Raw genomic sequence first — 17,382 nt, 5'->3', positions numbered from 1 at the left:
AAACTATAAGAGAATAGAAATAAATAATATGTAAGAATGTCCCAATACTCCTAACAATAGACATCTTCAAAGAAATTTTACACATATGGAGAGTGGGAAGAAATTTTCACAGTACAGGAGAAGAAAAACATATCAATCAAAAACACTGCACCTAGCAAAGCTAACCTTTAGAAATAAAGGAGAGATAAGGGGATTAGTAAAAAATAAAAGCTAATAGAATATATCTTTACCAGCCCTATTCTATAGAAAATGCTAAAGAGAACTCTTCAAACTGAAAGAAATAAAAATCTTAATGGAATAAACAAGGAAAGTGATAAAACTCACTGGTAAGATTAAATATATAGACAAATTCTTCGGCTGGTAATATAGCTCAGTTATAGAACCCTTCCTAGCATGCACAAGTCTCTGGTTTAACCCTGAGTACCACATTTTTTTAAGAAACTATAATTGTGGTTGGATGCAGTAGAAGACCCCTGTAATTCCAGTGACTCAGGAGGCTGAGTCAGGAAGATCACAATTTCAAAAACAGTCTCAACAACTTAATGAGGCCCTAAGCAACTAGGCAAGATCCTGTTTCAAAATAAAAATAAATAAATAAAAATATCTAGGAATGTGGCTCAGTGGTTAAGTGCCCCGGGATTCAAAGTCAGGTACCAAACACAAAACAACAAAAAAGCAAGATTATGTAGATAGATTCAGAATTCTCTAATATTATAACACAGTGCATAAACCAATCATTACTTTAATATGAAAACTAAAATCAAAACAAATAATAATAGCTGCATGAATATAGTAACAGTTATTCAACATAATATATATAAAATATAATTTCAAAACTCAAAATTTGGGGAGAAATGGAATGCAAATAAAATATTATTATTGATACATTTCTCTAAGTTTTTAAAAAATGTCTGAACCTGATAATCACAGTAAATTGCTGTCTTTTCAAGACAGTTTCTTATAATTAAAAAAATATTTGTGTAAGCCTTAGGAAAATAAAAAATCAACAGCCATAATAGATGATTAAAAAATAATCAAGGGATCAAAAAACCTCTAGTACAGCAAATCATTTCAAGAGCAAGACTTTATAAGAGAGACAGAAAGAAAGAAAGAAAGAAAGAAAAAAAGAAATAAAGAAAGAATGAATGAACGAACTAGAATAAAACTAGAAAACATGTTGCCAATAGTTATAGTGGCTAAGAACTTACTTATAAATATTTCCTGGAATATAAACAGATTAAGTTTTTCTATTGGAAGACCTAAAGTTCTGAACATATTTAAAAGAAACTCAACTACATATGGCTGATAAAAAATTCACTTTATATCTAATGACATAAATATATTGAAAGTGAAGAGATGGAAGAAATAATTATATGCAAATGAGACCTGAAGAAAAAAGCAGTAATAGCCACACATATCAGGTAAAATAGGTTTTAAGCCCAAAGCAAAAAAAGTTACAAAAAAGGGAATTACACCATATAAGTCAAATACATAAGGCAAATATTGAGAGAAACAAAGGGAGAGATAGACTGCAATATAAAACTATAGGGGAATTTAATACATCATGTTCACCAATGGACAGATCATCCAGACAGAAAGTCAAGACAAAAATGATTGATTTCAAATGCACCTTAGGACAAACAGGCCAAAATAACACGCACAGAGTTTTCTGTCCAACAATTGCAGAATACACTTTCTTCCATTTAGAACTTAGAACATTCTGCATAATAGATCACATGACATGTGGACCACAAAAGGCTCAACAACAACAATAAAAAAAATAAAATCATATTGAGTATCTTTCCCCACCACAAGACAATAAAACTAGAAATAAATAACAGTAGAAAATATTAATATCAAAACAAAGAATATCCCAGTATCAAAAACTATGCAACTATATGGAAGTTAAACAATATCAAAAACTACATAACTATGGTTGGGGCTGTATCTCAGTGGTGGAGTGTTTGTCTTGCACATATGAGGCACTGGGTTCAATCCTCAGCACCACATAAAAATAAGTAAATAAAATAAAGATATTGTGTTCATCTACAACTAAAAATATTTTTTAAAAACTATGCAAATATATGGAAGTTAAACCACATAACTTTGAACAACCATTTGACCAAGGAAGAAATTAAAATAATGAATAAATGTCTTGAAACAAATAAAATTGTAGATGCATTAAACAAAGCCAAGATATATATATATATGATATATATAAGGAAGTGGGTAGAAATCAATGCCCATATCAAGAAGCAGAAAGATCTCAAATTAAAAATTGAAAAAAAAATACTTGTTTGTATATATCAAAATATTATAAATTGAAAAAAAATTAAACAAAAATTTAGTAGAATGAATATCTAATGAACATCATAGTAGAAATAAATAAAATAGAGACCAAAAAATGAAGGACTGAATTTTCAAAAGATGAATTGTCAAATAGCTAGGCTAATAGATTCCAACAGATATGCTAGAGATCATTAGAGACTGTTATGAACAACTGCCTGCCAACAACCAGATACAATAAAATAAATAGACAAGTTCCTGGACACACACATACTTTTCCAATATTAAATCGCAATAAAATAGAAAACCCAGACTAATAATAGGTAAAGTTAAAAATAAGTATTAGTAAAAATAAAAAAAAAATGTATTCTATATTACATTAAAGAAAAGCCCAGGACAAGATGACTTCACTGCTTAATCATATGAAACACAAGAAGAAGAGATATAGCAATGCAAAAATCCTCAACGAAATATTACCAAACTGAAAATGATAGCACTTTACTAAGTTTATTCACCATGATCAAGTGGAATTTACTGCAGGGCTAAAACATTATTCAAAACATGCAAATCAGCATACATTCTGCCATTTAATAAACATTTAAGAACCAAAAGCATATGATAATTTCAAGAGATGTACAACATGATTTTGATGATATGCAACATCACTTCATGATAAAAATGTGGAACAAATTGGGTATAGAGGAAATTAATCTTAACATAATAAAGACCATATATTATAAGCATGCAACTAATATGATTCTGAATGTGGAAAAGCTGAAAATTTTCCTTCAAAGATCTGGAATAAGATGCGGATTCTCAATTCACCACTTTATTTAATATACTACTGGAAAATCTGGAAAAGAGGAGACCCAACTTGGAGAAAAAGTCAAATTTCAAATATTTGCTCATGATATAATCTTATGCATAGAAAATCCCCCAAACTTCATCTCCCTAAATTAACTATTAGAAAATAAATTATCTCAGCAGGATATACAGTATACAAAAATCAATAGTGCTTCTAAACACCAATGGGAAATGATCTGAAATAGAAAGCAAAGAAGAAATCCCAATTGTAATAGCAATTAAAAAATAATAAACTCCCAAGGAATAAATATCACAAAAGAGGTAAATTATTTTTACAATAAAACCCATAAACCACCGATTAAAAGGTTGAAAAAGACACATACATATTAATAAAAAGGCATCCTGTGTTCATGGATAGGAAAAATCAATATTGTTGAAATGTTCATATTAATCAAAATAATGCATAGATTCTGTAAAAATCTTTAAAAATACCAGTGACATTCTTCATAGATCTAGAGGGAAAACATCCTAAAATTTCTATGGAACCACAAAAATTCCCAAATAGTGAAAAATCACATTGAGAAAAATGAACAAAGCAACAGGTATTCCACTGCCTGACTTCAAATCGTAATATATATATATATATATATATATATATATATATATATATATATATATATATATATAGACAGAGAAAACAAAACAGCATAATATAGTGTAAGAACAGACATACAGACCAGTGAAATGGAAAAAGGAATCCAGACATAAAATATGCATCTATAGCCAACTGATTTTCAAAAAAGTTGCTAAAATATGCATTGTGAAAAAGACATTCTTTTCAACAGATGGTGGTGAGAAAAATGGATATTCCTATGCAGACAAATGATATTCAATGACTATCTTCCACGAGTTACAAAATCAACTCAAAACTAGTTAAATACTTAAAGTAAGACTTGGAACTATGAAACTAATAGAAAAATCATTAGGTAAATGATTCAGAACATTTATTTGGGCAAGGATTTATTTATTTATTTTTAGAAAAAAACTCCCCAACTAAAAAAAAATAAAATAAATAAAAGCAAGTCTGGACAATGGCATTATATCAACTGTAAACTGTACAGAAGAAAATAATCATTGAAAGAGGAGACACACCTCAGAATGGGAGAAAATATTTGCAAACTTCATGAGATTAGTACTCAGAAAAGATAGGAATAATAAAAACTGTGTAATAGATATTATAGAGTTTACAGGCTGGAGTTGTGAATCATTGGTAGAGTGCCTAGAACTTGTGAGGCATTGGGTTCAATCCTAAGCACCACATAAAAAATAGATAAATAAGAAAAAAATAAAGGTATAAAAAAGAAGTTCTTTTAAAAAATTAGAAAAACAGTTTAAGCAAAGAGTGATATGCTTAAATAGGCATTTCTCAAATAAAGATCTACAACTGGCTAATAGTTATAATAAATGCTCAATGATACTAACATTAAGAAAACATCAGAAAACATCAAAAGCCACAATGAGAGATATCAACTCAATGTAACTATTATGGCAATTAAAACAAAAAACTAATGATAAAAATTGTTGGTGAGCATGTGGAGAAAAGGAATGTAAATTAGAATGTAAATGGGAATGTAAATTAGAACATCTGTATGCAAAATAGTATGGAAAATCTGCAAAAAAAAAAAAGAAAGAAAATAGAACTGTATTATCTAGCAGTCCCACTACTAAGATACTATCTAAAATAATTGGAATCAAAATTTAAGGAGATAGTGCACTCCCATTTTCACTGTAATACTATTCACAATGAGAACCACCTAAGTGTCCATTTACTGAAGAATGGATGAAGAAAATGTGGTACATGTGCACAGTGGAATGCTATTCAGCCATTGAATAATAGAATCCTGTGAAATGACATGGATGGAAGTAGAGTAATATTTATGCTAAGAGAAATGCCAGACAGAGGAAGACAAGTACCACATGATGTTATTCATGTGGAATATAAAAAAAATTATCCTCATATAAATTCAAATAGAAGTGGTGGTTACCAGTTTCTGGGGAAGAGGTCATAGGATTGGATGGAGAATAGATTATCAATGGACACTGTTATGGTTTAGATATAGTATCACCCAAAACTTCACATGAGATAACGTAAGCAGGTTTGGATGAGAAATGATTGTGTTATAACCTTAAATGAATCAGTGGATTACTCCCTGATGGGGTTAACTGGTGGTAACTGGAGGCAGATAGAATGAGGCTGGAGGAAGTGGTTCATTTCCAGTGGGCCTTGGGCTATATATTTTGTTTCTGGAAAGTGGAATCTCCTTCTGCTATCTGATCATCCTGTGAGTTGCTTCCTTCTGCAACACTGTTCTGCCATGATGTTCAGCTTCAATTTGAGCCCCAAGGAATGTAGCCTGCTCTGGGTGGATTGAGCTTCTGGAATCATGAGCCCCAGATAAATTTTTCCTCCTCTACAATTGTTCTGGTCAAATCTGTTACTCACAGCAGTGCAACAGCTGACTAAACCACTAAGTTACAGTTAGTTAGAAGTAAGAAGTTCTGATCATCTATTGCATATTTGGGTAATTATAGAAAAAATAATGCCCTGATCTTAAAAAAATAAAGAAAGAAAACAACAAAAATAAACAAATAAATAAATAAGAAATAATCATGAATGATTTTACCATAAGGAGATCATAAATGATTGAGGATATAGATATATTTATCCTGATTTACACAATGTATCCATGTGTTCAAACATTGTATTTTACAACATTAATACATATATTTTTTTATGTTTTTATTGATTATTTATTAAATTACATTTAAGAAATAACATTAACAACCTTGATTTCTATGCACGTGCATATGAGATACTGAGAATTGACCCAGGGGTTTCCTACCACTAAGCTACATTCTCAGTCACTTTGATTTTGAAACAGCATCTCCCAAAATTGTAGTGGCTGGCCTCAAACTTGGAATTTTTTTGCCTCTGCCTCCTGATTTACTGGGATTACAGGTGTGTTCTGCACCGGACTTAAAAACTCTGATTTTATTAGTGTAAATAAGGGAGATATTGCCTCTAACACCACCATCACCATTTGACCATTGTTATGGACCTGATCTGGGAGGCAACAGTTGATGTTGATACATTAATACCGGATAGTGATCAAGAACAATGAATATTTTTACCATTTTAAATTGCATCAATGTCAGATTTTTCTAACATGAAGATTTTGCTGATGATGCAGTTCATTTTTAAAAACTATTAAAATATCATTACAGGAAATGCATAAGTGATACAACCATTATAATTATGTGCATGCTATTTTGTTTTGCTTCTTTCATTATATTATAAGCTATCTAATACTCAGTCTTATCTGAAAAGTCACAGGAGTGATATTGATATTTGTCAGCTACAGGAAATTATACAATGAGTTATGCTATCCTAATATAAATCAGTGTGTGAGATTTCATTATATGTGCATGAAGTTGATACATAGATTTATATTGGGTTTATTTTCATTTATAAATAAATGACATTACTGCCAAAATAATTTTTTGAAGATATTTTGTCAAACATGTTCTTGTTCATAGGTTTAAATCTTTTATTATATAATTCTTTTTTTCTTTTGTAAAGGGAATTGAATCATTGAACCACATCCCCAACCCCCCTTTTTTAAAAATTTTATTTTGATACAGAGTCTCACTAAGTAACTTAGGGCCTTGATATATTGTTGACACTGGCCTCCTGCCTCAGCCTTTCAAGCCACTGGGATTGCAGGCATGCACGACTGTGCCTGGCTATATGAATTGATATTTTTGTGACACACAAACACACACACACATACACACACACAAACATATATATTTCTATTTCACTCGTTTCATGTATGTAATGTTTTATATATATGAATCCATATATATATATAAAGTATACATTTAAAGAAAGCAATGTATGTTTTGCTTTTTAATCTGTTGTGTGAATTTTAATGACTTCTAATGTGACAAAATGTTTGCATCATTGCTAATATGTCTTAAACCACTTAAAAGCATAATAGGTTGAGATCATCCTAAGTGAAATATTCACTTCATTAAAACCTATTATATGAGCATTCAAGTAACATATTTATGATATAATATTTGAAGCACTTATTCCTCACAGTAACATTTGTTTTTCTTCATTTTGCAAAGCGAAGCACACTTATTTGTTTGCTTTCCAAAGACGTATGGTAATGAAATTCACACTTAAAAATATGTATGCTTAAAATGGATATAAGGTCATATATTATAGTTTCTTAGACTATATTTCTATGATACAATGCCATCTTCTGATTGATGGAGTGGTAGATTGCTTAATACAGGGATGACTGAAGATATTTTTCTCAAGATACATCCTTCACTTTACTGAAACTCAGAAGAATATATTTCCAGCAATGTCACTGATGTTTTTTGGTTCTCACATCAACTGTCATATATATACCACTTTCAATGTAGGCCATGGAAGAAGTGCAGTTAAAATGTAGAAAATCTGAGATTTATCCAAATTAGGTTAACATATGTGGATATATTCTTGCTTAATTTTATGTCACTGAAAAAACAGAAAAAGTAACAATAGCACAATATTTGTACTAGTAGTAATAAAATTGAAACAACTTAAAAATCTTAGGGATAGGATTATGATAAGGAAATACTTATGCTTAATACATTAAAATTAAGGTGTTTGGGAATTAATGTCTAACACATGGCAAGTAATTAAATTAACTTTCATGTATAGTCACCTAACACATCCGAATATAGACCTAAACTTCTCAAGGGAAGAAAATAAAATGTGAGCAATCCAAGGTTGTTTTCACAGGTTGACACAGAATGTAATCAGACTAAGTTGATATTTCACTGTGGATTCAAAGTGTATTTCTCTGATGGTTCATAAATATTGATTTTTTTTTTATATATTTCTGGTGCTATAACATTATCAAGGGAAAATTTCACACAGTTTGCTGGTCACAACATTTTATCACATCTTTACTGAATATTTTCCTTTAATCCTCATGGAAGTGCATATGTCTATTAATTTCAAATTGAACCAGAATTATGGACCTGAACATTCACTAATGACTATAGTGATGATTCATTTTATGTGTCAAATTGTTTGGGTTAAGGGATGCTCAGAAAGCTGCAAAAATTTTGTTCATGGGTGTTTTTAGAAGGCATTGGCATTTGAATTGGTAGACTGAATAATAAATATCTGACTTAAACAATGGAACTAAGAAAAATCTTCTGCGTTTGTGGTCTGAAAAGAACAATGTTGCAAAGGGAAAGCTAGTTCTTCTTAATTGAACTGAGTCATCCATCTTCTGTTGCCCTTAGAGCTCACAGTTTCTAATACCCAGGGCCACACTTTGTCACTTGTAACATCAACACCCCATTCTGTTCATCCCTAGAGTCAGATGTTCAGACTCAGAATGAGAATTACACCATTGGATTTAAAGGTTTTCAGAATCCATCTGAGTTATATACAACTAGTTTTGATGGCTCTCCAGCTTAAAAATGACAAACTTCAATTCTCAGTCATCATAATTGCATGATATGTATATACAAATATATATAATGCATATGTAATATATTTATGATATTTATATTTCATATAATGATTATATTCTACTGGAGGACTTTGAATGATAAAGATTTTGTTACCAAGAGAGATGATAGAAGAAGAGAATTTTAAGAATGAGTTTTTTAACTTGTCAATGGATTTTCTGAAATTGGTTTTCTAATCTGACTCAATATAAAGATTGCAATTAACTTTTCCAGTATTCAAAAGAGCACTGATAGTTCATGTAATGCTCTGGCAATGTAAATATGCAAATGACTTCTATAAATAATCCTAATCAACCACTTATTTGAAGCAAAAAGTGAAATGATTCTCTAGATAAATTTTGAACATTTTTGGAAAGCTCAGATTCATACTTGTCACTGGCTGGCTGCTTCTAATATTATTAGAAAAAATAATGAAAGAAAAGGACATGGTCAGTTATAGGGCTGTATAAAGGATCCAGTAATGTCTAGGTGTGCTCTGAAGGATAGCCTGATCTCATGTACTAACAGAACTAAAATTGCTGAACATCAAATGCAGAAACTCATCCAGCAATTGGCTGAATAAAAAGGCTCATCAGTTTTTTGACCTTCCTGGGTTTCTCCTGTTAAAGTAAGTGCACCGAGTAGGAAAGAACTGAATCCTGTTAAATGGAATAGATACATGTCAGAAGAAAGTGATAAAGCTATAGATTTTTAGCTTCAAAAAGCTGATGATTATTTTCCCCCCATTGGAAGCAATCACCTGATAACCAGTAGAAGCAGCCTTCCCATCCTCAATGGAACTGGACTCTCCACTCTCATGAAAGGTGGTCTATACAAACCTAGTAATGATCTCCTCCTCATCCACAGATGTATCCTCCTTTACCTATATTTGAAAGGATTCACCCTGCATTGTGAAAAGCAAGAGAATGGCCTTCCCACAGGCAACTATCTTCCAAGACAGACTTTCTTCACTGCCCATCCATCTCCCCCCCGCCACCCCACCCAAAACTGCAAGGAGACCCAAGTCTTTCCTGGTCACAAAATTGAGTTAGAAGATTGTTACAGATTTCTTACCTACCATGCATGATGTCTTGGGTTTGATCCCCAGCATTGTAAAAAAAAATGAATAAATAAATTAATCAAAAATATGACTCATGAGGAGGAGTGCTATGTTCCAAAATAATTACTTGAATTTTCAAGTATATACAAGTAGAAAACTGGAGACCATATTTGGAAATGTATATTAAAGATTTAATATAGTAAGGGAAGGAACACAATGTTGAGCTAGGATGGTTTTATTAAGCAGATAATATGCATCTAGTGTTGCAAAACCAACAGGTATAAAGTGATCAAATAGTTGAGTTGGCACCTTAGATATAGAAGAATGAATGACTTCCCCTTTTATAACTTGAAATGGCTAATCTCAGTTTCTTGTGGAGAAGAAGGATTCAAAGGAATACGGAAATTGGACATTGAGATTGTTTTCATCATTCAAGAAATGTCCATCTACAATGGGAAGTTACTCATGACATACATTTAACCAGTATTTTGAGATATAAAAAATTCATAAGCATTTCCCAACCATCTTTGTCAAGTTCAAAAATCACTGATCTTTTGGTCAGAACATACAGAGAAGCGTTAGGCACTTAATTGGAAAGCTTAAAAACAAGGAGAGTTAAAAGATGCTATGGTGGGAGGGGACCAGTGACCACACTCATTTTTCAAAGACATTGTAAGCATATGGTATTTGTGAATGTCTTCCTCCAAATTGTGTGTGTTCAGACCTTAACTCCCCAATTCATGTTAGTGGTATTTTGAGAGTCTGGGAAGTATGAGATATTTTAGGGTTTCCCATAGAAACAGAACCAATAAGAAATAAAGATTTCTTCAGTTGACTCACATGATCACATGCTGAACAGTCCCACAATGGTTGCCTGCAGTCTGAGAAGCTGAGAAATTTGGTAGCAAATAAATTAAATTAATTCACAAACCTCAAAATGAGAGAGAGAGAGAGAGAGAGAGAGAGAGAGAGAGAGAGAGAGAGAGAGAGAGAGAGACTAATAATGCAGCACCAATCTGAGGCAGAAGACCTGAATTATGTCTGGAGATCCACTGGTATAAGTTTGCACTCAAAGGCTGAAGAATTTGGAGTCTGATATTTCATAATTACTCAAGTGTTGTTAAATTTGTATGAGTTTTCCTTTTATTCTGCCTTTTCATTCCATATGAGCCCCCATACTCTTTGATGGTGACACCTACATTTAGGGCATGTCTTCCTCTCTCAGCTCACCCACATTCCAATGTTATCTAGAAATATCCTCACAGATACTCTCAGAAGTATGCTTTGCCAATATTCTAGGCAAACCTCAATCCAGTTGATACCCCAAATTAGCCATTACATAAGTATAATGTAAGTTCATGAGGGTGGGGTATCCAATGATGATATTAGTGGCTTTGTAGGAAGAAGAAGAGAGACCCGAGCTAGCACACTTTATTTTTCTTGCCAGGTGGTACCATCTGGCATATTATGGTACTTCAAAAAGCCTTTACAAGATGCTAAGTAGATGCTGGCACCATGTTCTTGGAATTTCCAGGCTGCAGAACTATGAGCCAAATGAACTCCTAGTCCTACAAATTACCCACTTTCTGGTACTTAGTAATATCATGGCAAAGAATTAACAGAAATTTGGTATCCAGAAGTGGGGCTATTTCTCTTAAAGTACCTGAAAATGTGGAAGTGTTTATAGAGGTTAGAAGTGAATACTGAAAAACGTTTATATTGCCATAATTGGAGCATTAAGGGAGATTCTGGCAAGTGCTTTGTGAAAGAAGTGAATGGGGAAAATCTGAAACTTCTTAGAGAATATCTAAGTGATCATGACCAGAATGTTGACAAAAATGTGAATGGTGAAGGTCATTTTCATATGGTTTCAAATGGAACCTAGCAATAAGACTTTGGAAAATGTAGTTAAGGCCATCTTTGTTATAAAACAGAAAAGAACTTGACTGCATTGTGCACATGGCTTAGCACATTAAGGACTGCAGATTTAGGGGCAATAAACTAAGGCATTTGGCAAAAGAAATTACTAAGCAGCAAACTATTCAGGCTTTTATGTGGCTACTTTTAACTGTTTAAAATAAAATGAAAAAGCAAAAAGAAGATTTAAACCAGAAAAGTAATTAAAAATAAACAGAGGCATTTGAAAAATTCTAAGCTTGTCTATGTGGTAGAAAATAAAAGATTCTAGGAGAATAAACCAAGGATATAAACTAGAAACTGCTTGCTAGTGAGATTAGTATGAATAAATGCAATCATCAAGATAATGAGAATCTTAAGGGTAGCTTCAAGGCTACCACTTTCAGCACAGTCCCAGTGATCTAGCAGACAACATGATTTTGGAGGATGAGTAAGGACATTCTCCATTGAATCACTGCCCTGGACCACCCTGAGTCTCTTTATCCTGCATTCTGGTGTAGCTATCCAACTGCTAGTCAAGTGACCTTATGTATAAACCAACTCATTGCTCTAGAAGACACAAGCTATCAAACTTGGCAGAGTCCCTATGTTGTTATTTCTGCAAGCCTGAATAATGTAAGATCTTGACTTACTGTTGCTTCCATTATTGAATTTGGAACTATTTTGCTAATTTCTACCTTTTGCAATGTGTGTCAGTTCTATGTCTGTCCTAACATTGAAGTTGTGAAGTAGAGTACTTGTTTTAATTTTATAGCTCATAGCTGGAGTGAATTTACCCCAGGATGATTTATGCCTTATGTGCCTGATTCACAAAATAATCTGAATTTTGGATTTTTTATTTGACACTGAAATTAATTAAGACTTTACAGACATGGAGCTAGAAAACATGTATTTTCCATGTGTTAAAAACGTGAAGTTGGGGCTGTGGTGAAAATGCTGTCGTTTTTATGTCTCCCCCAAATTTCATGAGTTCCATTTAATTCTCAATTTCACATATCAATGATATTTGGAGATGAGGGTTTTGTGAAGTAATTAGGATTAGATGAGGTCATGAGGGTGGGGTTTTATAAGCAGATGGAGGAGGCCCAACCTGGCACATTTATTTTCTCACAGAATCTCCAGAATATAGCATCAGCATGTTCTTGTGCTTTCTGGAATCCAAAACTGGGAGACAAGTAAACTTTCAGTTTTTAAATAAACTTTTGTTATCCAGGTTCTTGTTACAGCAACAGCAACTGGATTAAGAAAATATAATTACTATAATAGATTGCAGAATGAAACTACCAGTCAGAGTAGACTGACTCACACAGTCATATGGTTTGTCATGGTGTTCCTAGAAGAAAAAATGGATGAAGTCTAATACATTCTGGTTTCATTTTTATAAGCAGAAAATTGCCAGGCCAAATGAACAAAAGTCTAACTCTAATCATAAAAAAAAAGAGTTAGTGTCTCTCAATCAGTTCCCAGGCCTGATGCAATTTACAGACAAAGAACCACCTGAATAAAGGGAAAAATGAGTGCCTTCATGAAAGCTCCATAGTAAAATGCCCAAATCTGTACTGTTAATTTTCTACCAGCTCTATTAAAAAGAACTATGCATTAGGGTAAAGGAAATGGTGGGATCATTGGGACACTAATTAGCTCTATTCTTTAAGCAGACATTGACTCCATGAAATCCAAGTCATCACTGTGGTCAACTAATTGAAGATCAAATTTCCAGGGATCAGTAATCACTGGGGTTTAGCTCAAGTTTATATCCAAGTGGGTACCAAGAGATTAGAAACTTATCCTATAGTAATTTTCTCAGTCTCAAAATGCACAAGTGAAAAAAGTTAACAGTTTGCAGAATGCTCATGTTTGTTTCCTGACCTGTAGTGTGAGGGCTAATATGATTGCAAAGTCCAAGTGAATGCCATTTGAACTGCCTCTGCTTCCTGGTTATAGTGGCATACACCTATAATCTCAGAGGCTTGGGATGCTGAGGCAGGAGGATCCTGAGGCAGGAGGATCACAAGTTTGAGACTGGCCTCAGTAATTTAGCCAGGCCATTAAGCAATTAGTGAGAACTTGCCTCAAAATAAATACATAGATAGATAGACAGATAAGTAAATAAATAATTAAACAAACAAATGGGCTTGGGATGTGGCTCAGTAGTCAATCAACCCATGGGTTCAATCTCTGATCTCCTTCCCCCAAAAACAAACAAAAAAAACAGAAGAGAAAAAAGAACTGCTTCTACTTCAGAAATATCACATATAAATAAGGAAAACAAAGATTAATTCCTTTATCATTAACTTGAAAGATGCTGGGGTTGTGAGTTCATCTATATTCCCACTAAACTCGTCTTCTGTGTAGTCTCTGCAGAATACAAAAAGATATCAGATACTGGAATAGATTATCTTAAACTAAATCAAGTAGTGACTCCAATTTTAGCTTCAGTTAAAAATATGACTTCATTTTTTGAGTAAATTATCACACTCCCTTTTAACTGGTACTAAACTATTAATGTGAAAGATTCATTTTTGCTCAATTTTCTTGTTAATGAAGCCCACTAGAAGCTAGCTTGGATTTAGCTGGTAAATTCAAAAATGTATTTCCACTGTCCTACCTCAGGGTCATATCAACTCCCCAGCCTTATGTCATACTTAATTTTCTAGTGATATTCTGGTTGATGATTGTTATATTCCACAAAATATTACATCGGTGCCTAATGTTGGTTGTACTAAACTGATGAGACCTTGATGATGAGAAGTAGCAACTGCTCTAGATTTACTAGTAAGACATTTGCATGTGAGAGGGTGATATTCCACATCAGTGAACCCTAAATGGTTTTCCACTTCAGTGAGATTTAGAGGTCTAGGTATTTGAAAGGCATTTTGAAATATCCCTTTTTAGGTGAAGAATAAGTTGGTATATTAATGGCTTCTCCCTTCTCCTCCAACCAAGAAAAAGGCACCTGGCCTGGGGGGCAATTTGTGTTTTGGAGACAACGTATTTCTCATTTGTGTGTGTTACTTCAGTCCACGTTCTGAGTGAACCCATAACAGCAGAGGTTCCAAAACTGGCCCAGGCTGTTGTAAAAGCTGCTCTGCAGCTTATGCCATACAATACAATAGATGCAATGATGCTTACTGTCACTGGAAGATAGGGATGCCTTTTGTAGTTTTATGTAGGTTCTTTATTCATGAATTGCAAAGCTTTGTTATTCTCATAAATAACTGCTCTCCTTTCCTAGGGAGAGATTTTGGCCTGCTTTTTGGCTGTAGGAGAAACTGAGCACTTAATCATGGTCAAGAAAATCACCAGGTGACCTGAACTGTCCATAATAAACTGACCTATCTTACCCATAGGTCATAGAGTTTGGTCCACAACATCATCACCAACTTCGACCTCCATCATCAAATGAGTACAATTAGTAGGGCTCAAATAGATCTGGAAGGTACTACTATACAATTAATATGGGAGATATGCTCATTATTGCTATTTCTGCTACATTACCCTCTCCAGCTCAACTTGGACTTTTAGTTTCATGACAAGTTGCCTTTAATTAATTCACAAAGGAAGGAAGACTCAGAAGGTACATGATTCAGGAAGTCATCAGGTTCCTATCTCTGAAGGACAATGGAAAAGAGAAATTATCTAGCACAGAAAATTTCAGTGAGTAAATAATAGACTGAATAAAGATTGTATGCTATTATGATTGTGGGGAATTATTATATAATTCATTTAAAGTTTCAATAGAACAAAAACATAAAGTACAGAAAAATTATCTCTAGTGGATCTGAGACTTTAATCTTCTCTGCCTTCAGGCATTGTGGTTCATTGTTCTGAGGCTTTCTTCTTAGTATTTCAGACACAGATCAAATTACACCAACAGAGCCCTTGGTTCTCCAGCTTAGAGAGAGAATAGAGGATGGGACATTTCCATAATTATATGAACCAACTTTCATGATAATTTTCTCTTCTTCCTTTTCTTTCTGTATATTTAAACATGTATCTATGTACAGATTTGCACATCATAATACAAATATATACTCATAACGTATATATACATTTATACATATATACACATATATACATTCATGATTGACACACACACACACACACATATATATATTGGTTTTCCGTGGAGACTCCCTACTAATACAAATATTAAACCTGAAGGCTAGTGATATTTTATTCCTTTTTATTCTGTCTATATCAATGTTTGAACTCTGCCTTCTTTATTCAGAGTTGTCAAGCATGCTATTCTGTACCTCACCCTCAACAATAGGATAGCTATTTGTTCAAAAATAACATGTTGATCTTATTTCAGAATCTTCTTTGATATAGAAGTTACAGAAGTATTGTGCTTATAATATTATTTAAAAGGAATTTTTTTCTTCTATGTTCCAGGGATGTTTCTTTTTTTTAATTTTATTTTTTTTATTAGTTACACATGACATTACAATGATCTTGGCAATTCATATACTTGAATCATTGGGGTATAGTTTCTCATTTTTCTAATTGTACAGATTGCAGAATCACACTGTTCATAGAGTAAAAGGAATTTTTTAAAAGAATGAAAACATACAAATTACCTCCTGGAACAAATATTTATTATCTTAGCATAGCCTATATATTACTACATGAAAATATCACTATATTGGATATATATATATATATATATATATATATATATATTTATATGTTTATAATATGTTAATTTGTTACATATTTTATATATATATATATATATATATTTATATGTTTATAATATGTTAATTTGTTACATATTTTATATATATATATATATATATACACACACACATACACACACAGGAGTTAAAGATGTACCAATTTTTGAATAGATGTTCTCAAAATGAATTATTGTTTTCTCTTTGTATATTATTAAATGATCAATACTGAATCAAGGACAGAAAAAACGATGTTAAATGAATTATGTCACTATATTGTAATGGAAAATTAGAAAATTAAAAATGTCACAATATTTTAAAACTAGAAAATGTATTTATACATTTTAATAATAAATACCTTTACTACACAAATAAATGCAGTACAGAGGAACTAAAACAGGTATAAATTACTAAAAAATAGTGTGTATTTGCAATGTTTTTTAAAATAAATAGCTATTAAAGGTTACTATAAAAATAATCTAATCTACTTGTAATCTTTTAAAATAGGAAGATTGTTCCTTGAAAATCACCACTCAAATAATTGAAATCATTCTACCCACTATCTTGTTATTATTATGTATGATTTTCTTCAAAATGTTTTTCAATTTAGTATCCATACTTCAGATAGATGATTAAAATAAACTAATTCATTATTATGTTAGTTGTAAATAAAACAAAACATACAAAATGTTCAGTTTTTTACTGATTAGTACTATTCTTTAAAGATAAAGTTCATGCACTCATTGCTAATTTATACAATTGCTTATTATCACATGTGAGCCATAGGAAACCTTAAAATTTCAAGTCAGTTAGCTGGACATTTCTATAACCACCATATGTTATGGAAATAGTAAACAATTAGGTGAACAATCTCAAAGTTCCCATATAGTGTCAATACCTACTATTTGCTAAGTTTCTCTGCATAAAAAGTTGCTAAAATATCCACATTACTATTATCTTCTAAGTGATGGTTGAGTACATTTAGAATTACTAATATTATAGTAAAATTTGCACTTTAATGTGTTGTCATCTTGGTTTTCTCTATGATATTCAAAATTT

The 17,382-nt window shown here is 32.2% G+C and overlaps 1 long non-coding RNA gene across 1 annotated transcript in view; it reads left to right on the top strand.

The window, feature by feature from the left end:
• LOC131423200 (uncharacterized) overlaps positions 1-10,404 on the top strand; it is an 86,963-nt gene extending 76,559 nt beyond the window's left edge. Inside the window, exon 3 of the long non-coding RNA XR_009224296.1 lies at positions 9,538-10,404. This is a non-coding gene — a long non-coding RNA (uncharacterized LOC131423200). The remainder of the gene's footprint in view (positions 1-9,537) is intronic.
• The last annotated feature ends 6,978 nt before the right edge of the window (positions 10,405-17,382 follow it).

The sequence above is a fragment of the Marmota monax genome, unplaced genomic scaffold, assembly GCF_021218885.2.
Source record: "Marmota monax isolate L192 unplaced genomic scaffold, Marmota_monax_Labrador192_F-V1.1 WCK01_AAM20220418_F8-fsc00241, whole genome shotgun sequence".
NCBI lineage: Eukaryota > Metazoa > Chordata > Mammalia > Rodentia > Sciuridae > Marmota > Marmota monax.
This window is presented reverse-complemented; position numbering and strand designations above follow the sequence as displayed.